The sequence below is a fragment of the Amblyomma maculatum genome, chromosome 8 (genome assembly GCF_055883805.1).
Source record: "Amblyomma maculatum isolate TAMU_Amacu chromosome 8, ASM5588380v1, whole genome shotgun sequence".
In the NCBI taxonomy this organism is placed as follows: domain Eukaryota; kingdom Metazoa; phylum Arthropoda; class Arachnida; order Ixodida; family Ixodidae; genus Amblyomma; species Amblyomma maculatum.
Genome location: NC_139351.1, coordinates 83,190,567 through 83,214,249, shown reverse-complemented (window position 1 = coordinate 83,214,249; position 23,683 = coordinate 83,190,567). Strand labels below are relative to the sequence as shown.

The 23,683-nt window shown below is 47.8% G+C and overlaps 1 long non-coding RNA gene across 1 annotated transcript in view; it reads left to right on the top strand.

The window, feature by feature from the left end:
• The window catches only part of LOC146181655 (uncharacterized), a 58,183-nt gene that overhangs the window by 20,700 nt on the left and 13,800 nt on the right, over positions 1–23,683 (top strand). Inside the window, exon 2 of the long non-coding RNA XR_014700250.1 lies at positions 18,023–18,159. This is a non-coding gene — a long non-coding RNA (uncharacterized LOC146181655). The remainder of the gene's footprint in view (positions 1–18,022; positions 18,160–23,683) is intronic.

Sequence of the window (23,683 nt, the reverse complement as noted above, 5' to 3'; positions counted from 1 at the left end):
CTTTAATTTCCACCGATTTAGGAGGCCCCCTACTCCTTGCTCCTGGCACGCAGGCCTGTGGAACGGGGGCTGGAACCTCCGCGACTAAGGATTCGCGGCCTCAGCCGCCAAGCGGACGGCTTTTTGCTTGTCAGCGGGGACGTCGCTTCGCAGCAGGGTTACCCAGGCTTCTCTACTTTGAATGTGGTCCCTAGAGCCCGGAGACTTAGGGCATTCCCAAAGTATATGGTCGAGGGTCCCCTTCGCTTCGCAGGCTTTACATTTATGATTTTTTTTCTCATCTATCTGGGTGTGAGACAACAAGAAAGGGTTTGGGAAATTTCCGGCTTGTAATCGCCGCCAGGCTATGGCCTCTTTATTATTTAAGCTAGGATCCGGTGGCGGCTTCAGACGTCTTCCTAATCTATAGTTTTCGGTTATATTTTTATAGGTTTGCAAAAGTTCGTCCATCGCCGGGCAGTCGGGCGGCTCCACGTTTGCCCGGAAGTAGAGATCTCGGGCTAAATCATGGGCCGCCTCGTTGCCAGGGGCGGACGTGTGTGCTGGGACCCAATTTAGGGTGATTTTGCGATCGATTTTAGCTGCAGCTGTTAGAATTCGGGCGGCTTCTTGCGAGACCCCGCCTTTTCTGATATTCCAGAGAGCAGTTTTACTGTCGCTAAAGATCAATCTAGCTTTCGTTCCGACACAAGCGAGCTCTATAGGGAAGCGCACCTGAAGTTTGCTCCCACTACACCAGCGCTGCCTCCTCCTCTGGCGGTCATTTCTGAACGACTGGTCGGGGACGTCGCCGGGGGAGCGCATTGAGCCATCCACGTCCCGACTGGTACGCGCGCTGCTCGCGCCGTTGGCACCCTCTCCTTCATTGTATGCACGCGCCGTCTCACTCGCAGGTGCACAAAAGAGATGTTGCTGGTCACTGCGAGTCTGGCCAGCATTCCAAGGCGTTCAGAGAGGGAAAAAAAGGTTATTGTGTCCAGGGGTGCGGAATGGCCCCTCTTGGTTCTTTTTATTAAAATCACACAACAGCACCATACTTGCAGTGCCACAGAATGCTAGCCGTGCAAGTGCATTTTCCACTGCTTGTAAACTGCTGCTTTGGAGAGCATAGCCATGAATGCTCAAAAAATGTTCGCGATGAAACTTCCTTGTCGCACAGTTTAGGAGTACAAAGAAAGAGGAGACGCGCCCATAATTTTTTGCCATGAACGGCCTCCAACTAGACCAGACTTATATCCAATTGAAAAAGTATGGCATTATTTATTGCAGAAACATTTACCACACTTTTGCACGGAATCGTAGCATTTAGTTAAGCATTTCTCCATTATTGTTATTTACTTACGAATGTTCATGCGGCCGAATGCAGTTTCGAAAAAAGAATTTTGAAGTCAAAACATTTGTCATCCACATCAGTGAGCATTCGCTTATGACCGATGGCTCTGCAGATAGGTTGTCTTGAGGGTACGCGTGCGCTGTGATAGCTTGAAATAAATAAGCAACCGCTTTTCTCTGTGGCGCTTATTAATCAAGCTTACCACATTTTCCTTTTAACCATAAGCGAGCAGTTGGTAGACATATTCGGTGAATGGTCTCGTCTTTCTCTTCAGCCTCGCATATCGCCTTCAGGACTCTTAATTTGCGTTAAAATAACGGTAATTTTCATTACTATTAGCACAAAAAATATCAAAATCCAATCTATTAAGTCAGCGAAGTTCCGTGCACCACACTGAGCCATCGAATAAAATTTTGCATTGTGAAGGTAACTATGTAAAAAATAGATTTACTTTCTACGTTGTAAACTGTTTTGCCACTTAATTACTTGTGGCACTAAAAGCGCCGTTAACACAATGGCTTGCCTCACGGAAAGGACATTATCCACAAGTTTTTTCTTTCGCGTTTGCGCTGAAAGATTTTCCTAATTCTCTGAAGAATTCGCATGCGTAAGCGCGCACGAAACCATGAGCAAGCACGCGACTGCATAAACAGATCTGCAACAGCCCAGCACGTGCAGAACTGACCCCTTTCAAGAGCCACTCACGCAGCTGTTCAATGGGAGGGGGAACCGGCCTGCCCGGTCAATTATCGGGACGCCGCCGAAGAGGGTGCTTTTCACTGGCGCTTGCAGCGCCCCCCTGCGAAGCTGCGGTCCCCTATTGCGACCTCTTCAGCCGTGTCTATGTTTCTGCTGCGGATGGTGGCGGAGACGACTGGAGCGCCGCTACCATCGACTACCGCAGCGACTGCCGCGCCTGATCGGCCGCTTGCAGCATCTACGTAGGCCACCGCTTCGATGGTGGATGACGGCTGATGCTCGCCCCTACTTTTATGCGAAGCATACTAGCCGCACAACCGAGCTCTTCCTTGCTGCGCCGCGCGCGGCCGCCTAGCTACCACTTGACCTACATCGGCGCACCACGTGATAAGACGTCACAACAGCTGTGAAAGCTGGGGTTCAACTCGAGCGCTCGCTTGCGGACGCGCAGATTCCGCCGGCGGCCTAACTCCCGCTCCTACCGCTAGGAGATACTGACGTCACGCAATTGTATTAAAGGCGACGCACTCGTTGAGACAGTTGAGCAGGGAGATGTCGGCCAGGGAGAGGGCAGCTCATCAGACCGCAAAGCGCAAGTTACAAACAGCCACGGAAACTGGCGAAGAACGAGAAGCACGGCTTGCCAAGCGACGTGCACAGTATGCAGCTAGACGACAGCGTTCGACAACAGATGCCGAGGTGAAGGATGAAGCTTCGAGTACTTCTACTCGGTTCGAGCGGCGAAATGCTACCAAACGGAAAATGCGTGTTGAAGACTGATCATCATAGTGTATTTATTGGTTTGAGAAAAATAAAGGAAGAAGCAGAGTAACACACGAGTTGTTCTTGTCTATGAAATGGATAACCAGGCATAGCCAGGTAATGGTATAACCAGGTAATGTTTAATTTTTTAGGCTAGTATGCTTCGCATCCTAGGCTTAACCATAAGCTAAGCCAGACCAACTTTTTCTTTCTTCTCTATTTTCTCTTCTGTCTGCACGAGGCAGCGGAGGTGGTTCAGCTACAGAGCCAGTAGCAGGCCCGTGCATTTTATTTTCCTTCTTCCTACAGCCACAACAGCTTAATCTACCGACAGGGTGAAACAGCTGATGAGCTAGGCACAACTTTTGCGACAGGAAGTAACATAATCGTCGACAAATGTTTTCGCCTGCTAAATGTTGTTTGTATCTTTAACAGCTTTTCATCAGTGGCTTATTCATATTTCATCTTTACAGCTTTATATTTGACGATTTCTGTCCAGCGTTAGATTGTATTTGTATTGTATTTCCCTACATTTCTAGCTTGCGTTTTAGGTACCACAAATTTGTTCCTGGTATATTTTTTTGTATATTTCTACATTTCTACGAATACTATTGTTTGTTCTTTTTTTAGTTACCGTTTTTTTTGTGAAGCGATTTACAAGACATGCTACTCACCGACCCCATTCTCTCCGTGACGTGTTTTGTCTAAACTTTATTGCATGAGTTATTAACGCGAATGCGTTACTTCGCTATGTTCGCAGATTTCTGTCCGCTGACCCTGTCCGCAGGCTCTGTCCGCAAATCATGTCCGCATACCGCGTCCGCAAAATTGTGTCCGCAGCAGTTGTGAGTAATTGAGAAGTGGTAGATGTTAATGACTGGTGTCAATCGATAGAGGCTAATGTAATGTTGTTGTTGTTGTGGCTGTAGGAAGAAGGAAAAAGAAAGGCTCGGGCCTGCTACTGGCTCTGTAGCTGAGCACCCCAATTTTTGAAGCGGAGTTTCTGGAGGTGGTACTCGCTTTACGGAAATTAGACTCCTCTTTTTCTAAAGTGACTGTAATTTCCGACTCTATCCTTGTGTTCATCCCTCTCTTCGTCACTGGATTCTGCAATAGTAAAAACGTTTCTCTCCCTGATCCCTACACATTTGAAAATTGTACATATGGTATGGGTACAAGGCCACAGCAATGTGACTTTAAATGAATATGCTGATATTTTGGCAAAGGAGTCCCTCAATAGCCCTGTATTATCTATCCTTCCGGCGACAGCGTACATCACCGCAGCGAGGTTTCGGAGAAACGTTCTATTAAATATGAAAAATGGACATCTTTTAGGATCAGATGACTACCTGCATCTAAATTATTCTTGGAATAGAAAATTATGTCATTCACGGCAGCTTGAGATTTCTCTAACAAGGCTGCGATGCCGTATCCCATCTTTAAATTTCTATTTCTATTTTTACGGGCCTGGTTTGGCGCTGTATCCAGTCTGCGCATTTTGCGGTGAACAGGAATCATTAGATCACTTTTTATTGTTTTGCCACCGCTTCGCTACGTTGAGAACACAGTTGATGGAAAGCCATTGCAACAGCTTGGCCTTAGTTTAAGCAGCCCGACATTGTTATCATTTGGCGCCACTATCCTTGGGCTGTTTTCACCGCCATGCAAAATTTCACAGCTCTGTTTTCACCGCCATGCAAATTTTTTTACTGGAATCAAATCGTTTGCCTTGCTAAATATTTGAACATCACTTGTTCTACAATTGCAGTGCCAATCTCATGTGTGTGTTACCACTTTTCATTATATATTTCACTTATTTCCCGTTTTCTTTCCTTTCCGCTACTCCTCAAATCAATTTTTTATAAAGCAAGTATACTTCAAAAAGTTTCTTTGCTACCCAATTCTTGGCCGATCCCCCTCTGTGGGTATGTGCCATAAGTTATATAGACAACAACACCACCACCTCCGCTGCCCCGTGCAGACAGAAGAGAGAAAGTAGAGAAAAAATAAAAAGAAGAGAGAAAGACACGCGCCCGGACGTAATGTTGCTGCAGAAATATTAATAAAGCCAATCCCTCGATGAGGCGTAAATAAATGCAGTAGTAATTAAGCTTGATGAAAATGTAACAACACTGATATTTCAGCAGTAGATTCCAGATGGCTTCATACACTTCAAGCGCCTTAGACGGAACCCGGTATGAAAACGGCCGGGTATATTGGTAATTAATTAGAATAACTGGTTCACAGGAAAGGAAAGGCGCAGTATCTGCCACACGTTCTGCGGACACCTGAACCGCGCCGTTAGGAGAGGAAGGTGAGAGTGAAAGCGGAGGAGGAGGAGGAAGAACATTTATTTCCGCCGAATATGGCGCGGCAGCCACCTCCGGGTCCGCACGCAGGCGTCCAGGGAGGCAGCCTGTCGATCGCACCGCTGCCAGAGGACACCCGGCCCCGTCTAGGAGAAGAGGTCTTCAGCCTCGGCCGCCAGGCGGACGGCGAATCGCTGAGTTTTTTCGTCGGAGCTTCTTAGCGTGGTCTCCCATTCATCGCTAGTTTTAATCGCGTTGCGCCCTGGGGCACGAACGCATCTCCATATTATGTGGTCTAATGTTGCCACGTGGCCGCAAAATTTACAAATTTCGGTTTCTGCACCGTCCCTCTTCCGCCCTCTGGCACCCGCCCAACTCCTCCACAGGGGCGAAAAGAAATTTCGAGCTTGGAGTCTTCTCCAGTCGTACGATTCCTTTTTACTCAGGGATCTATCCAGTGGCAGATATATCCTCCGGTCTTTCTTCAGATTGTCGGTCACATCCCTAAACGTACCAATACATTCTTTGCTCTTAGATGTGGAGGCGTCCGCAGCACCCCGAGGTAGCGAGGAGCGGGCGAGCATGTAGTCAGCCTCGTTGCGGGCGAGACCGGCGTGTGCTGGGGTCCAGATTATGGTCACGCTTTCGGCAAGAGACGACCCGTTGAGAATGTTTGCAGCACGATTGCTGACTCTACCCTTGCTAAAATTCCTAACCGCCGCTTTGCAATCGCTGATGACGTGTTTCACGCCTGGTCATGCAATGGCAATGGCTATTGCAATCTCCTCCGCCTCTACCGGCGGTAGATCTCGGTTTCTTTCGATTTCTATGGCGATCCCGGTGTCTAATAGGGCGACCGAGGTTAGTCGCCTTCTTTCCCGATCGCTGCATCGGTGTAGGCGACCGATCCCGGTGGGAGTTTGTCCAATTTGTTAGCGAGGTGCTTAGCTCTGCTTTTCCTCCTCCGCTCGTCGTGTACGGGGTGCATGTTCTTCGGTATGGGCGAGACGTATAGATACTTTCTGATTTTTCGATCTATGCTTTCTCTGACACTTTCGCCTTCCCCGGGCGTTAGTAGGTTTACCCAGTCGAGGATTTGCCTACCCGCCGCCGTTCCTGCGAGTCGCTCTCCCTGGGACAGCCTGACCGCCGCAGCTAGCTCCTTCCACTCATTATGCAACCCCATTTTCTCTAGAATGTCATTAGAAGTAGTTATGGGGAGTCCTAGAGCGCACTTCGTGCATCTCTTATATATGGTGTTTAATTCGCGTTCTGCGGTCTTGTTGATATTTAGGAATGGAGTCGCGTAGCAGATTCTGCTCGTGACAAAAGCTTGTACAAGTCTGAGTCTACTAGCCTCCGTGAGACCACTCCTTCCATTGGACGTCTTCTTAAATACTCTGACTACGAGCTCCGCCTAATCTTTTAATTTCTTAATCAGGCTTTTGTTACTACCTCTGCGGTTGATAATCATACCTAATATTCTAATTTCATCTACTTTCGGGACTTCGTTCCCGTTGACTTTAATTTTGATATCTGGAGTTAGCTTCCCACTACTGCTGGTCATTACCAGGAGCTCCGATTTTTCTGGCGAACAGCATACACCTACGTCCTCTGCGTGTTTGCTGATTATATCTGCTGCCTCTTGGAGCCTGGATGTGATGTACGAGTCGTTCCCTTCGCACATCCAGACGGTCACATCGTTCATCCGCGTAGATGCTTAGTTTTAAGTCATCGAGATGGGCAAGCTTACGGGGGAGCTTCCTCATTCAGTTCAGTTCAGTCGTTCAGTCGTGTCCGACTCTTCGTGACCCTATGGACCATGTCACGCCACGCTTTCCGGTCTCTCATTATCTTCCTAACATCACGTAACTTCATCTGCAGTGCCTCGAGGATGCCATCTAACCATCGCGTTCGCTGCCTACCCCTTTTCCGAACATCAAATCATTCTCCAGCTACTCCTCTCTTCTCATCAGATGACCAAAGTAGCTGAGCTTTAACTTTAGAATTTGACCCTTCAATGAGCAGTCAGGGTTTATGGTCGACAATATCGACTGATTTGATCTTCTGGCAGTACAAGGAACTCTCAAGAGTCTTCGCCAGCACCACAATTCAAAGGCGTCAATTCTTCGGCGGTCAGCCTTTTTCACAGTCCAACTCTCGCATCCATACATCACAACTGGAAAGACCATAGCACGAGTTATACGGATCTTGGTTGGCAGATTAATGTCTCTGCTCTTTACTAGCGGTCAAGGCTAACCATTGCTCTCTTTCTCAGAAGCAGGCGTCTCCTAATTTCATGGCTGCAGTCTCCTTCCGAAGTAATCTTGGAGCCCAAGAAGAGAAAATCTCTCACAGGTTCCACGTCTTGTCCATTGATGCTCCAGGACTTGATAAGGCAAGACGCCATGATCTTTGTCTTTTTAATGTTCAGTTTAAGCCCAAACTTCTCACTCTCTTCTTGTACGCGCATCAGAAGTATGTTAAGTTCCACTTCACTTTCTGCCATTAAAGTGGTATCATCCGCATATCTAAGGTTGTTTATATAGTTGAGGATTCGACAGAAACCCGTCCGGCAAGGGAAATTCAGCATATTGATGAAAACAGCACTCGCCGAAGTCACAGACGAAAAAGAAAAAGAAAAAAAGACATAAACACATTGACGTTTCGGCACCGCTGCGGGTGCCTTGTTCACAATGGAAATTAAACGAGATGGGCCGTTGCTTATCCCATCTTATCCCGTTGCTTATCCAGCAACGGCCCATCTCGTTTCATTTCCATTGTGAACAAGGCACCCGTAGCAGTGCCGAAACGTCAATGTGTTTATGTTTTGTTTTTGTTTTCTTTTTCGTCTGTGACTTCAGCGAGTGCTGTTTTCATCAATATATCTTAGGTTGTTGATACATTTTCCAGCAACCTTCACTCCAGCTGAAGACTCGTCCAGACCGGCCATCCTCATGATGCACTCTGCATATAGGTTAAATAGGCAGGGCGACAGTAATGAGGGCGAGCTTCCTCATTACGATGTTAAAAAGGAAAGGTGAGAGTACAGCCCCGTGCGGAGTGCCTCTGTTGCCCAGCGGGAACTCCTCCGAATTTAAGCCCTGAAAGCTGATGATCGCCGTCCTGTCTCGCAAGAATGATCTAATGTAGTTGTAGGTTCTTTCGCCTACTTTTAGTTCAGCGAGCCCGTCGAGAATGGCGTCGTGACTAACGTTGTCGAAAGCTTTCTTAAGATCTAAGCCTAGAATAGCTTTCGTATTTTTTTTTCCTGAGGTCTCTGACTACATCGTTATGTAGTCTGAGCATGGTATCTTGCGTACAGAGGCCGGGCCTGAATCCGACCAATTCAGCCGGCCACGCATCATTCTCTTCGGTGTATTTAGTTAGCCTCCTCTGAATGACTTTCTCAAGTAGTTTGCCTACGCAGGAAGTTAGTGATAATGGGCGGAGATTCTCCAAGCGCGGTGGTTTTCCCTGCTTGTGGATTAGGGTGATCTTAGCCCTCTTCCACTCTTGGGGTACTTGACCACTCTCCCACACCTGATTTAAATATCTGGTTAGGGCATTGATCGATTCGTCGTCCAGATTTGCGAGCATCTTGTTATTAACGAGGTCCGGCCCGGGGGCCGAGCGTCTTTTTAGGCCGTGCAGCTCCGCTCTGACTTCTGCCACTGTTATGTATGCGTCAAGCTCGCTGTTCGCCGGCCCTTTGTAATCTCTGTAATGCGCTGTGGCGGGGGGAGCTACGTACATGGACTTTAGCTTGTCAATGAGCTGTTCGTCCGTACCCTCAAAGTTATACCTCGCCTTGACCTGTTCTATGCTGGCGGCCGTTTTGGACTTACTGGGGTTTATGAGGAACCTGAGCAGTTGCCAGGCCTTGGCCCCATTCATGGTGCCCTCCATCTCGTCGCATTTGTTATACCACCGATGCGACTCTAGTTTCCGGGCGTATTTTTCTATTTCGACGTTGTGTCTGGCTATCTCTCTCCTGAGATTTCGGTTCCACTTTTGCTTTTTGAGCTTCTTTGTTAGCTCTTGTTTCTTTTTGAACATGCCGAATAGCCTGTTATCCATCGCCTCAGGCAGAGCTTCGCCTTTAATTTCTTCAGTGGCCTCGTTTACATGGGTAATTAATTGGGTGGCCCAATTTTGAATGCACTCTATATCTCCAATTTCTTCCCGTTCTCTTATCTGTCTGAATTTATCCCAATCCACTTGGGTTTCCGCCCAATACACAGCGGGCTTAACGCTCACTTTCCTGCTTACTTCTATCTCTAGCACGTAGTGGTCGCTACCTAGATCCTGATGCTTGTTCGTCCAGTTGACTATGCCAGTTCTATGGCAGAGAGTCAAGTCTGGGTTTGTGTCCGCTGACACACTGTTGCCCACCCGAGCGATGTAGAGGTTTGACGCATTGATATCTTCCAACAGCGTTTGACCCTTCGGGCTGCTGGTCGTGTAACCCCATTCTCGATGTCTGGCCTTAAAATCGCCGGCTATTATTAATGGGTTCTTACCTGCCAGGCTAATCGCTCTCTTAAATATCGGGCCAAACATCGCCTTCGTGCACTTCGGGGAGCTGTACACATTGAGTAGAAATATGCTGCCTTTGTTCTTTTTACCGGTCAGGATTTCCACAAAGATCGTTTCGGTCTCCCTGTTGCCTACTTCGTGCTTGACGACGGCGACGTGTGTTTTTGACGTACGTCACGACCTGGGTTTTACTTCCCTTCCCGCTTTCGTAGCTTTTGTACCCCGAAAGCTTCCATACACTTCGCGTTTCCTGAAGAGCCATTGCCAAAGGCTGTGTGTTCTGGCTAGCTACGTACTGTTGCAACAGCCATCGCTTCATTGACAACGACCGGCAATTTCATTGCCAAATTTTAGACGTTTTGGGATCCATTATGATTGTGATATTGTATACCCGATGTGTTGCAAAGGGCTTGAAGCATCGTTTCTAGCACTCCAAATCTCGCCTCGAGTTTCTTGTTCAGGTTCAATTCGAAGTCTATGATTTCGTCCTTGACTAATTTTCTAAATGCCACGTGCTTTCTGGCTTCTCCAATTACACTAGTGTCGTCTGATTTACGTTTCGCGGGTCTAGCCTGATAATCATTTCATCTGAGTCGTCACTGTCCCCGCCACAATTGCTCTCGCTTGCCCCACCGGGGCCCCGTATGACGGGCGGCCTGAGCATCGGAGGTGCCGGTGCAAGTATAGCTTTTGCCTCTTTTAACTCTTTAATTACCTCGACTAGAGACTTGAGGGTTTCTTTAACCTCTTTGATGTCTTCTTTAATGATTCTGATTTCTTTGCTATGCTCGGCTTGAGTCTGTTGTAATTCCGAAAGTTCCGAGTTTTTTTCTTTGGAGACTCCGCTAGCGAAGCTGACCGACTTACCGCCTGCGTTAACTTCTACATTCGTCTTTGCTTGTCTGGCCGTCGTCTCCCCGGGCTTCGGCCAGTGTTTCTCGTCGTCCTTGGGTGGCGGTGGTTGTGGCGGCCCCCTGTTTTTGCTCTTGGATCTGGGCTCATTTCTGGTGACGGATGCGCTAAAGTCTCTCGCACGGCCCGTTGTGCCCGCACTGTCGTCTCTTCCTCTCGATCTGCCCCGGGTTTGCGTTGGCTCTTGCTGTTTGTTTTGAGCCTGGATGGCTTCTTTCTCTGCTTGTCGGACTTTGAGAATGTGCGGGGTCCGGTACATGCTTCTGCAGCGATTGTGCCCCAGGAGGTGGCAGCCGCCGCACAGTAGGCATTGCGGTTCGCAATCTTGTTCGTGCCCCTCCGGTGGATTAAGCATTCTGCACCCTCGGCATCGAGGGCTGGTGGGGTACGGGCAGATGTCCGACCGATGTCCTAGGTTGCCGCATGCGTAGCACACATCGATTTGTTTTTTTTTATAGCGGCTGCACCGGTATAGCAATCCGTTGAACCACACCTCTCGCGGGACTTCTTGGTCTTCGAAAATGATGAGCACGGTTTGGACTTTTTCCCGAGCGTCCTCGCTACAACGTAGCCAGGGTTATCTCTGAGTCCCTGCCGATTTTCCTGCTCCGTGACGTCCAGCGGAACGTCGTATATGACGCCCTTGCCGCCCTCCGGCAAGGCCGCGTGAGCAGTTGCGTCTATCTCAACTGGCCCGATTTTTATGGTCGTAATTTGCTCGTACTGCTTTGCCCTGCCGAGCTCAGGGGTAATAATTAGTAGGGACTGATTCTTCGGGTTGGCGATGAATCTGTCATCCCCGTTCAGGTTGAGGCCTGCAGCCGTAACCAGGACCGGGCGCAGCTTCGGTCCCGCTTTCCTCGTCAGCTGATCGGCGCCGCCGTGCGGTCGCAGCACTACGCGGAACATCTCCTTCGCTATTTTCGATCTGACCGTCCCTACGGATCTCTCGGCGAGTGACCTTCCTATCGCTCTTTACCGCAATTTGGTGGCCTCGGTCCCTTCGCTCCCCTTCATGGGTGCCTCCTCCTTCGCTTGGGACGCTGCGTCGCATTCCTTCACATATCTGCCTCCTTGCCGGCGCAACCATGAATTTTCTTCTAAGGCCTCAATCGCCTCCATATTTCCATCCTTACTAGTGTCAGAGTTAGGCTGGCAGCTCTGATTTTCCTCGTACTGCCAGTCTATGCCGTCCACGCTCCGAGGGTCTTCCCTCGAGGGCGGCTAGGCCGGACGCTAGGCTCGGACGCTAGGCTTAACTTGGCGGCGTTGTTGCACCGAACTTGTGGTCCCACCTTCTAGAGAGTTGGTTCCAGTTGATCCTCGGGACTTCCGAAAATCGGTCCGAAGTGAGATGTTGCTGGGTGCACCCAAAAGCCGCCGAAAAAGGCCATTAACCGCAGAGCTCCACGTAGCAGCGTCCTCACTCCTCGGTGCCACCTGGCGCTTTTTCAGTGAAAGCGGAAATAGAAAAACGGGTGCTTGGTTGGCTGGTTGTACAACGTTTAATTCTATCGAATATGGGCGTCCTCTTTCCCGCCCCCGGCACGCGTGCCGGGGAAGACGGGGAGTTGTGCGCCCGCGGATTAGAGGCTGGCAGGTAGCCCTTGGCTTGTTGCGGCCTTTTCCGCCAGATGGACGGTGCGGTGCTGGATCGCAGAGTCCGCGCTTCGCAGCATGGTATCCCAGGCTTCTCTACTTGTCATATTCTGTCCTATACCTGGAGATTGTAGGCACTCCCAAATTATGTGATCGAGGGTCCCTCTCGCCTCACAGTGTTTGCACAGATCGTTGTCCCTAAGGTCTGGTAGCGCATGAAATGCCCAGACCGGGATCATGAACGTATTAGTTTGTAGCCGCCTCCACGCGACAGCTCCTCTATTATTTAGGCTAACATCTGGCGGGGATAGCAGTCTACGTCCCAATTTATAATGGTCGATGATTTCCCCATAATTTTGCAGACGCTCGTCGTATGCCCAGTGTTCGGGGGCTCGACGGCTACCCGGAAGTAGAGAGCTCGGAATAGTTCGTGAGCCGCCTCGTTACCAGGGACGGCAGCGTGAGCGGGTGTTCAAATTAACTGAATTTTCCTATTCAGGGTCCTTTGGGTGAGGATTTTGGTCGCCTCCGGAGATATCCTCCCCTTCCCAAAATTTTGAATGCCAGTTTTGCTGTCGCTAATTATGAACTTGGCCTCCGTTCCTACGCAAGCTAGCGCTATCGCAACTTTTTCCGCAGTCTCTGTGTTGCGGCCTCTGATGGCTGCCGCGGATACCGGCGCCCCTCGGCCATCGACTACCGAAGCTACCGCCGCACCTGTTCTGCCACTTGCCGCATCAACATAGACTACTTCCTTTGCTCCCATGTTCTTAAACCGTCGCTCTAGAGCTTCGGCTCGTTTGGCCCTTCTTTCGACATTAAATTCTGGATGCATATATCTATTGAAGGGGCATTCCTGATTTCACTATTAATTGTGACGTTTTTTGAACTCCTCTCTCTGGGGTGAGGCCTACGTTTGCAATGATTACCCTGCCCGTCGCGGTCGTGCTTAGTCTCTCTAATTGGGAGACTCGCACTGCCTCCGCCAATTTTACCCACGTGTTATACACCCCGAGTTTGAGCAGTCGTTAGCTCGAGGTACCCATCGGCAGTCCTAGCGCCTTTTTAACGCAGCTTCGAAACAGGCAGTTAACTTCTCTTTTTTGCCGGCCTTGATGTCCAGGTAGGCCATGTAACTGATTCTGCTTATTACGTACGCCTGGATTAGTTTTAATAAATTTCTCTCCTTGAGGCCCCTTCCTTTAGTGGCGACCCTCCTCAAGAGCCCGAGGGTTCGCATCGCGTAACGTTCTAATTTTTCAGGACCTCTCTGTTATGGCCGTGGGATTGCATGACCATCCCCAAAATCCTCATCTGATCTACTTTTGGCCCCGGTTTGCCCTCCACCTGAATATGAAACTCCCCGCTATTCTTGTAGCGGAGGTACTTTGGATTATAAACGAACAACTCAGACTTATGCGGGGAGCACGAAAGTCCCCTTTTAGCCGCGTAATCGACAATGATGTCGATCGCTGCCTGCAGGCGTTCCTCCGTACTCGCATCGCTCCCATGGTTCATCGAGAGGTTAATATCGTCCGCATACATGCTAAAGTTTAGCCCCATTGATTTGGTTAAGTTTACCCGGGAGGCCTATCATTGCCACGTTGAATAGGAAAGGCGATAGATAGCACTGAGCCCTGCGGTGTACCTTTGCTTCCTAATTCTATCGTAGGAGATTCTAAATTTTGAAATATCATTCAGGCTTTTCTGCCCGATAAGAAGTCTTTTATGTAATTGTACGTTTTCTCCCCTACTCCGAGAACTTCGAGCACTTCGAGGATAGCCTCGTGCCTAACATTGTCGAAGGCCTTGGTGAGGTCTAGGCCCAGGATCACTTTGGCGTCTCTCGATCGCGAGTCTATGATATCATGCTTTAGTCGGAGCATTACGTCCTGCGTGCACAAGTATGGTCGGAAACCGACCATTTCGTGCGGCCACAGGTTGTTTTGTTTGACGCCCCCATAACGGAGGCAGAGGTAAGGGCGGAAATTGTAAGACTAAAAAATAAATCAGCCCCGGGCCCCGATATGATCACCAATAAAATGCTAAGGAATCTGGATGATGACTCTATTAGTCTTCTAACGGAATTCATTGGAAACGTTTGGGAAACGAGGATGTTGCCAGATCAATGGAAAACGGCAAATATAATACTTGTACCCAAACCGGGAATACCCCCGCAATTGGAAATTTTGAGACCGATTTCCCTAACCTCATGCGTAGGGAAGTTGCTGGAGCACGTAATACAGACGAGAAAAACTGGCATAGAGTTCCTTACACTAACTAGAGGGAAAGCTGAGGGCGCTGCACTTCAGCCACCATGGGCGCGCTAAGAATCATGGGCCGGTGTGCTACTTGTTGCGGGACAGTCGGTTTTTGTCGGGTACGTGGAGTGGCGTTACTGCGATGTTTCTTTTTCGTTGTCATCTTCATCTGTGCGTACATAGATCGCGAAAGCCATAGTAGCGAAGGCGCAAAAGCAGACGTCGCCAATAAATGGTTTCTGTTTCCCGAAATGCCACTAAAAACTTCCTTGAGTGATTGCACAACCATAAATATTTTCAAAACGTTTTTTTTTATTTCAAAGTTTGGCTATTAATTGCGAAATATTGGTATTTGTGCTGCTCAAAACTAAGCCAATAGGAGATAGAGCCATCTCTTATATTGGATAAATATCTCACTTACATGCTGTTTCTCTCTCTTTTTGCAGTTTATAGTCACAAAATTGAATGTTAGCACATTATTTACGGTAGAACAACATTTATCTTTGCATTAGCTTTGGCCAAAAGTTGTAGTTAGGGCACTCGGTAGCTCTCCGGCCCATGATGCTTTGAGCGCCCATGGGGGCTGAACTGGCCGTCTGAAAACTCCATGTAAACTCCCATAGACGGCAGCACAGCTTTCCCTCTAGGTAAGAGTAAGAAACTCTATGAAAACTGGTGCTATAGTGGATATGACGTCAAGGATGTGACGTCACGCAACATGAAGTAGAGCAGAAAAAAGGGCATAGGAAGGGGTTGGCACGCAATTTCAAAGCACCAAAGACTAAAATAGGCAAACAAGAAGTCAATTAAGCTATTACAAGCAACTAAGAGCAAACAACAGCAGTATCCATGGTTTCGCATCACTCCAATGTAGATTATGCAGTGCTCTTAAATTTTTTTTCTTTTGTGTTCTATCTCTTTATGAAAACTTGCGTGTGCATTCTATTCTTACTTGGGCCGCAGCATAAAGAAAACATAGTTTTTCAGCGCATATTAAATAAAGAGTGATTAAATGATTCATAGATAGATCTATTAATTACGTTCTGCATTTTGTCGTCTCCGCTTTGCAAAGCGTTCTTCACTTTGTTCGAGCGTCTCTGCTGCTCTACATCTTGGCGTCTCCGGCGTCTCCGGAGCGGCGTCTGGTCCGCGGTTGGCGCAGCGCATGTTTTCAAGATTGATTTGTAGGAAGGGAAAGGCGTGGTAACTGCCTCACCTGTTTTCTGTGAACACCTCAACCGCGCCGTATGGGAAGATAGGAAGGTGGGAGTGAAAGTGGAAAGAGAGAAAAGGGAGCCGTAGTGGAGGGCTGCGGGCTAATTTCGACCACCTGGGGATCTTTAACGTGCGCTGACATCGCACAGCACACGGACGTCTCTTCGTCTTGCCTCCACCGAAACGCAGCCGCCGAGGCCGGGTTCGAACACCAAGGCTTAAATTAAGTTAAATTGGTTCACAGGAAGGGGAAGGCGCAGTAACTGTCACACTTGCTCTGTGGACACCCGAGCCGCGCCGTTGGGGGAGGGAGGGAGGTGGGAATGAAAGTGGAAAGAGAGAAAGAGGAGCCGTAGTGGAGGGCTACGGGTAATTTCGACCACCTGGGGATCTTTAACGTGCGCTGACATTGCACAGCACACGGACGCCACTTTGTTTCGCCTCCATCGAAACGCAGCCGCCGCGGTCGGGTTCGAACCCGGGAACTCCGGCACAGTAGTCGGGCGTCTTACCCTACTGTGTTCTGTGCTGTTGTGGCTGTGGGAAGAAGGAAAAGAAAATGCACAGGCCTGCTACTGGCTTTGTAGCTGAGCCACCTCCGCTGTCTTGTGCAAACAGGAGAGAAAATACAGAAGAAAGAAAAGGAAGAGGGAGAGAAAGACGCGCGCCGCTACAGACGCCGTCGTCCACCACCGAAGTGGTGGCGGGCGCAATGACGGCCTACAGGCCTATCCTGCGCGGCTCTGACGTCACTCTGTTACTCCCGCATGCGCAGAACTGACGAAGGGAGAGCCACAGCTAAACGGCGAGACTGAAGTTAATCTAGCTCTCGCTATGAAACAAGAAGCTTCTGTGGCGACGGAATTAGTGGGAGGAAGGAAGCTCCTCGGTCATCGTCCGCTTTTCGGAAAGTGCCCATTCAATCGTCCACGGGCCTCAATAGTAGACGACATGTGCAGGTACGTCACTGGTTTAGTGTCACAATTATGGTTGCGTTTTAAGGAACAGCTTTACCGCTGGTTCCACTGAGACGCCGTTGACGTCATAGTTGTAGGAGTTGCCGACACCGCGTGTCGGAATTAATCGTGGGCTGTGTAAAAACCCAACCATGGTAATTTCTCGTAGTAGTGAATGATGTGCGTGTGACAGGCTGTAGCTATTCAGTAAAATCATTGCAATTGATTACTTGAATTTAAACAAACGAAAAGTTTTGAAATAGGTGGTTCTAAGGTGTCAAAAGTTTTGAAATGAAATGCCAATTACTGCTTAATGATGTAGTTTAAAAGTTAGAAGCATGTAAATATAGAATAATTTTTAAATATATAAATATCGAAGGAGAGAATTCAAATGTGTCGAGTCTCGGAAAGAAAGCCAGAGCTTGGTGTCAAACTAAGGAAGTTTAAATGCCAAATTGAGGAATGGCATTATTGAAAAACGAAACAGTGAAAATGTATGGTAAAAAGATGTAAGAGTGCTCAGAATGGAGTGCTTGCTGATGATATCGTGTATAAAGAATTTAAAGCATAAAAAGTAAAATAAAAACGTAATCGTGTGCAATGCTATTGCCTAACGGTTAATGCAATTCTAGATGGCACTGATGATGCCAGCTGTGATCAGCGTTGGTTAAGACGGCCGTTTATTATTGCGATAGCAATACGCGCCACGTTTCGAGCCTTCGCGTATTCCCGGCTTACGCCACGATTGATCTTGAACAGCCGAGTAGGAGTAGGAGGAGCATAAGAAGAAGAGGAAGAAGGGCGGTAACTTACGCTCTCGCGTCGTACTCTTAAAGGATGAGCTTAAGTGTCCCCAAGAATGTAGCACCTTACACTGAGAGGGCGTGATAGGGGAATAATGTGGCAGGCAAAAGAAGCTTCCGCCGTTGCTATCGCAATTCAACTAGGGATAATCAGAGTTAAACCACAACTAATTTTTGAGCCGCATGTATAATCCGAGTTCGAATCAAACCACCATCGACAGCATTTCGATGGAGGCGAAACGTAGTTGCGTTCCTGTACTGTGTAATGTCAATGCAGGTGAAAGAACCCGAGGGCGTCGAAATTTTCTAGAGTACTCCCCTATGGCGTCTCTCATAGCCTGACTCGCTTTCGGACGCTAAACTATACAAATTAAACCAATCCTAACGGTGGGGTTTCGCTTGAGTGGAACGCGCTGTTTGCGCGTTCCGCTCAACGCGCACTGGGACGCATCCTTTCAAGAAGCGGCGTTCGAGCATACTGGTGATCGCATCGTTCCGCCGGCTATAAGCGACAAAATAAAAAAGAAATAAAAACAAAAAAAAAACGAAAAAAACGAAAGAGCATTGTCGATGAGCGTTTGCTGCGCGCTTTGCCCTAACGTTGAAGCTTGTGTCGTTTGCGGGAACTTTGCAGTACGAACATGGAAGACGATAACTCGTGGCACCCCGATGACGAAAGGCCTTCGAAAAAGCTGAAGAAGGGAGGCAGTGCGACCTCATCCAAACGTTCCAAGGCAAACAGGAAAGGTGGCAGACAAGCCAAGCCTAATGGTAAGTTGTGCTTGAGCACCCGCTGCCATGTTGATCTACTTTTTCTCGTCTTCCGTGGCCCATCAAGGTCACCAAGACCGGGCCGAGCTAAGCGGGTGTGTATGATGACCGCGGTTCTATTTGTAGAGCTTAGAATTGCTTTCATGCGCGCCATTATCGCTCCTACAGCTGATATCCAAGTACGGAGTTATGTACCTAATTCTGTTATCAAAGCGCCGGAGAGGGACAGGATAGACATCCTCATACACAGAAAGCCCTATGGCACGGCCGCTCGATGGAAGCGCTTCCATCCAGCGGCCGTGCCTATGGATACCCATGTGTAGCTCAACGGAGCGACTCCTTGTATTGGGAGTACATAATAAGTAGAGCGAACTAATGAGGGTGGTTAAAATCTCTCAAATAGACTCAGCACGACGAATACGGGCAGGGTAGTGCTTGACAAAAATTGGTCTGGCTTAGCTTATGGGTAAGCCTAGGATGCGAAGCATACTAGCCTAAAAAACATTACCTGGCTATACCTCGTTAGCCATTCATAGACAAGACATTACCTGGCCATACCTGGTTAGCCATTTCATAGACAAGAGCAAATCATGTGTTACTCTGCTTCTTCTTTTATTTTTCTCAAACCAATAAATACACTATGATGATCAGTCTTCAGCACGCATTTTCCGTTTGGTAGCATTTCGCCGCTCGAGCCGAGTAGAAGTACTCGAAGCTTCATCCTTCACCTCGGCATCGGAATTGTCGAACGCTGCCGTCTAGCTGCATACTGTGCACGTCGCTTGGCAAGCCGTACTTCTCGTTCTTCTCCCGTTTCCGTGGCTGTTTGTAACTTGCGCTTAGCGGTCTGGCGAGCCGCCCTCTCCCTGGCCGACATCTCGCTGCTCAACGCGTCGCCTTTTATACAATTGCGTGACGCCAGTATCTCCTAGCGGTAGGAGCGGGAGTTTGGCCGCCGGCGGAGGCTGCGCGTCCGCAAGCGAGCGCACGAGTTGAGCCCCAGCTTTCACAACTGTTGTGACGTCATATCACGTGGTGCGCCGATGTAGGTCAAGTGGTAGCTACGCGGCCGCGCGCAGCGCAGCAACGAAGAGCTCGGTTGTGCGGCTAGTATGCTTCGCATAAAAGTAGGAATAAACCCGGAGAAAGAGTTGAGAATGAAAGTGGAAGTACAGAGGGAGATAAGCAAGCTGCTTGTAGTCCCCTCACTTTCAAAGAATATGCACCCGGGGTTCAACATAAGTTCCGAGTGCACTGCTGAATCTGCAGGGGAGATTGCGAAAGCTTGAGCGCTGCTCTTGCTTGGTTGGTTGGTTGGTTGGTTCATAGGAAGGGAAGGGCGCAGTATCTGTCACACTTGCTCTGTGGACACCTGAACCGCGCCGTAAGGGAAGGGATGAAGGTGGGAGTGAAAGTGGATAGAGAGAAAGGAGGGCCGTAGTGGAGGGCTACGGAGTAATTTCGACCACCTGGGGATCTTTAACGTGCGCTGACATCGCACAGCACACGGACGCCACGCCCACTGTACATCAGGCGCCCCTTGTCGAACAAAACCCGCGTTCCATTGAACGCATCAACCGTTACCGACCTTTTTTTAATGGCTTCAGAGGAAAGGGAGAGCGTATTATCTGTCATTCGCGGAATCTCGCTGACACATCTCGCGGTCAAATGTCACTGACGAGATTTTTACCATGAGCCGAGAAGGGCTTTCACAATAATAATAATAATAATAATAATAATAATAATAATAATAATAATAATAATAATAATAATAATAATAATAATAATAATAATAATAATAATTAAAACATTACGAGGGACTTTAGCGACTAAAGTAGTGAAAGGCGAAAACCTGAGGTGTCATCTTGTCCAGCGTTCCTGCCATCTGCAATCCCACACTTGAACGCGCGCCAATGAACGCCACGCAACAGGAGTGATGGCGTGCCATCCAAACGCACACTTTTCGGACAAAGTGGCAGATACTGCGCCTTCCCTACAGAAGTCTCTTGTCCAGCGTTTCTCCCATCTGCAATCCCACAATTGAACCCGTGCCAATGAACGCCACGCGACAGCCGCCGCAAAAGCGGGACACACTTTCCACGACAGTATGAGCCATTAAAGGCTTTCGCCATTAATAATAATAATAATAATAATAATAATAATAATAATAATAATAATAATAATAATAATAATAATAATAATAATAATAATAATAATAATCAACCTTTATTTAATGTGCGCAGGAACAACCATGTGGTCTTCGTGCGGCAGCACAAATAAAAAAAAGAAAAAAAAATGAAAATGCACAAATTTACACACACACAGAGAACACAAAATAATAACACATAAAATTAAACAAATTAATAATAATAATAATCAACCAATCTTTATTTAATGTGCGCAGGAACAACCATGTGGTCTTCGTGCGGCAGCACAAAAAAAAAAATGAAAATGCACACACGTTTTACACACACAGATAGAAAACGAAGAAAAAAGTAACACATGAAATGAAACTGAGACGAAAAGCGGCACGGAAAAAAAGAAATCGATGAGTAGCATGTCTTATATGCACAGTCAGAGAATTGTAGCGCACATCACGAAAAAAAAAAATAGAGAAAAAACAAACAAATAACTTACATTGATTATAGTATTAGAAATATGCATAAACAACCATTCCAGGCGCAACAAGTGCGTGGTACGTAAAATACAGGCTAGAAATATAGGGATATACAATAAAAAAATAGAATTGAGCACGGGACAGTAAAATTCGAAAATAAAGTTTAAAGTTAAAATATAAATAAAAAACGGATAAAAAGCTGTACAAGATATTTTAAACAGCACTGAACAGGAGAAAAAGCAAAACGTGAAGTAAATTAAGCACAATACTTAGGCTAGAAAGTCGAAGTTATATGTGATAAATACAGTTTAGAAAACAAATAGTAATTGGTTCACAGGAAAGGAAAGGTGCAGTGTCTGTCACACGTGTTTCTATGGACTGATTTATTTATAGGAAGGGAAAGGCGCGGTAACTGTCTCGCTTGTCTTCTGTGGACACCGCAACCGCGCCGTAAGGGAGGGGAGGAAAGTGGGAGTGAAAGTGGAAAGAGAGAAAGAGAGAGCCGTAGTGGAGGCCTACGGAGTATTTCGAACATCTAGGAATCTTTAACGTGCGCTTATATCGCACAGCACACGGGCGCCTCTTCGTTTCGCCTCCATCTAACCGCAGCCACCACGGTCGGGTTCCAACCCGGGTACTCCGGCTCAGTAGTCGGGCGTCTTACCACTGTACCACCCCGACGGGGCTGTTTCTATGGACACCTTAACCGCGCCGTAGGAGAAGAGAGGGAGGGTGGGAGTTAAACTGGAAAGAGAAAGATTAGCCGTAGTGGAGGGCTACGGAGTAATTTCGAACATCTAGGAATCTTTAACGTGCGCTTATATCGCACAGCACACGGACACCTCTTCGTTTCGCCTCCATCTAACCGCAGCCACCACAGTCGGGTTCGAACCCGGGTACTCCGGCACAGTAGTCGGGCGTCTTACCACTGCACCACCCCGGCGGGCCTTATTAATTGGTTAACTAGAAAAGAAAGGCGCAGTGACTCTCTTCTTTCTGTGGACACCTGAAAAATTTGGCCTCGATAATTGCTTCAGAGGGAAGAGAAAGGCGCAATATATGTTGCTGTTGTTTCTGTAAACACCTGTTTTTAAGGCAAAAGTTTTACTGAGCTGATGTAACAAAATCCCGGGCACGAGAGCTGTGCGTGAGGTTTGTGCGCGAGATCTAGCATATTCCTCGAGTTTCCAAGATGTTTTTGTCTAGCGTTCCTACCACCTGCAAAGGTCCCACTAGAACGCCCGCAAAGGTACGCCACGCGACAGGAGCGATCGTGTACCGTCCAAACTCACTCGCCAAAGATAGTGTGACAGGCATTGACTTTCCGTTCCCTTAAAACAAATTTATTTAGCACTGCAATAAAAGCCGATTAGAGGCATAAGATGAGAGTCAAATGATAGGATAGGAAGGGTAGACTTTCAGCATTTTTCTTCGGAATCAAGCGCGCGTCCAAACTTCCCCATAGATGATCGCGCTTCCCAGACGAAGGTAAACCTTTGTCTAAATGTTGGCCTGGCTTGCGAACTGAGGTTGCTCCTCGGCCCTTATTCAGTGTTCCTGCATACTGTGCAGCCATCATCGTTCGCTTATGTCCTGAAAACCTAATTATGTGATTCCTAGAATGATCTGAAGAAAAAGCATTGGATACCAAAGCGATGGCAAGCGCCATATAGATTATGGACCTGGCGACCCAAGTAGTGCATCTCTTTGCTCAAGAAAACACGTGAGCAGTACGCTGTGTGCTATTTTGGTGGTGCCATCGAGTCGACTCTCCGGCGACAGAAATATTACTTTATGGGGCTTTTAAAGCATTCTCTTTAATTAAGAGCGGAGAGAGGAGCGAACTGAGGCCTTAGAGCTAAGGTTTGGAAACGTGAAAGACAATTAGGTTGCCTATGAAAATACGGATTTTCACTGAATCGGAGAGAGCACTCCGAAACTTTACAAAGGGCCGTATCTCCGAACTCGTGTTCCGGAGCATGAGCCGGTCTCCCGTCCCAGCCCGACTTATTCAGCTTCTTTAGCTACATGCTCACGCCGGCCATCAAGGTTACGAGGCGGCTCATGAGTCTATTTTGGCAGGTACACCACACAAGAAAATCTCACAATGAGGCTAGAGCTAAAGCGCGCTATCTACGTCGTAATGCTGAAAAGGCTTCATGGCTGCATTACATCTCAACTATAAACAGTCATATAACATCCAAGGATATGTAAGCACAAGAAAATGGCAAGTGCTCTCCGTTTACAGTTCCCTTTCGTACAGACCCAAATAATCAGACAAGCATGCAAGTGCAAGCGGACATTTTAGGTGAACATTTTTTCATGGTATCTAGCTCATCACATTGCTAAAGACAGAAATTACCTACTACTGGCAGCGTTCACGAATCATACAACAGTTCCCTTACACTACAAGAAATAAACACAGTTCTTCCGGCAAACGTGCAGCACAAGACCCAGACGAAATACACCGTCTAATGCTAGCTCATCTTTTTGAATCTGCAGTTGAAGCACTCTTGAAACTTTTTAACAAAGTATGGACGTCAAGAGAAATACCACAGGCCTGGAAAAAAGCAATGATTGTCCCTTCATTGAAACATGCAAAGCCACCAACATCCCCAAGCAGTTATAAGCCCATAGCACTAACGAGTTGTCTCGCTAAATCGTTCGGAAATGTTCTAAATATCAGGCTCATGTTTACACTTGACTCTCGCAAACCTCTTGACATTCGCCCATGTGGATTTAGAAAAGGATGTTCGACGACTGATAACTTGTGCGCTGTACAATACGGTACAAGAAGCATTTATACGCAGACAACACTGCCTTGCTGTATTTTTTTATTTAGAAAAAGCTTATGACACGACGTGTAGGTATGGAATCCTACGGGACCTGGGGGACCTCGGTATCCGC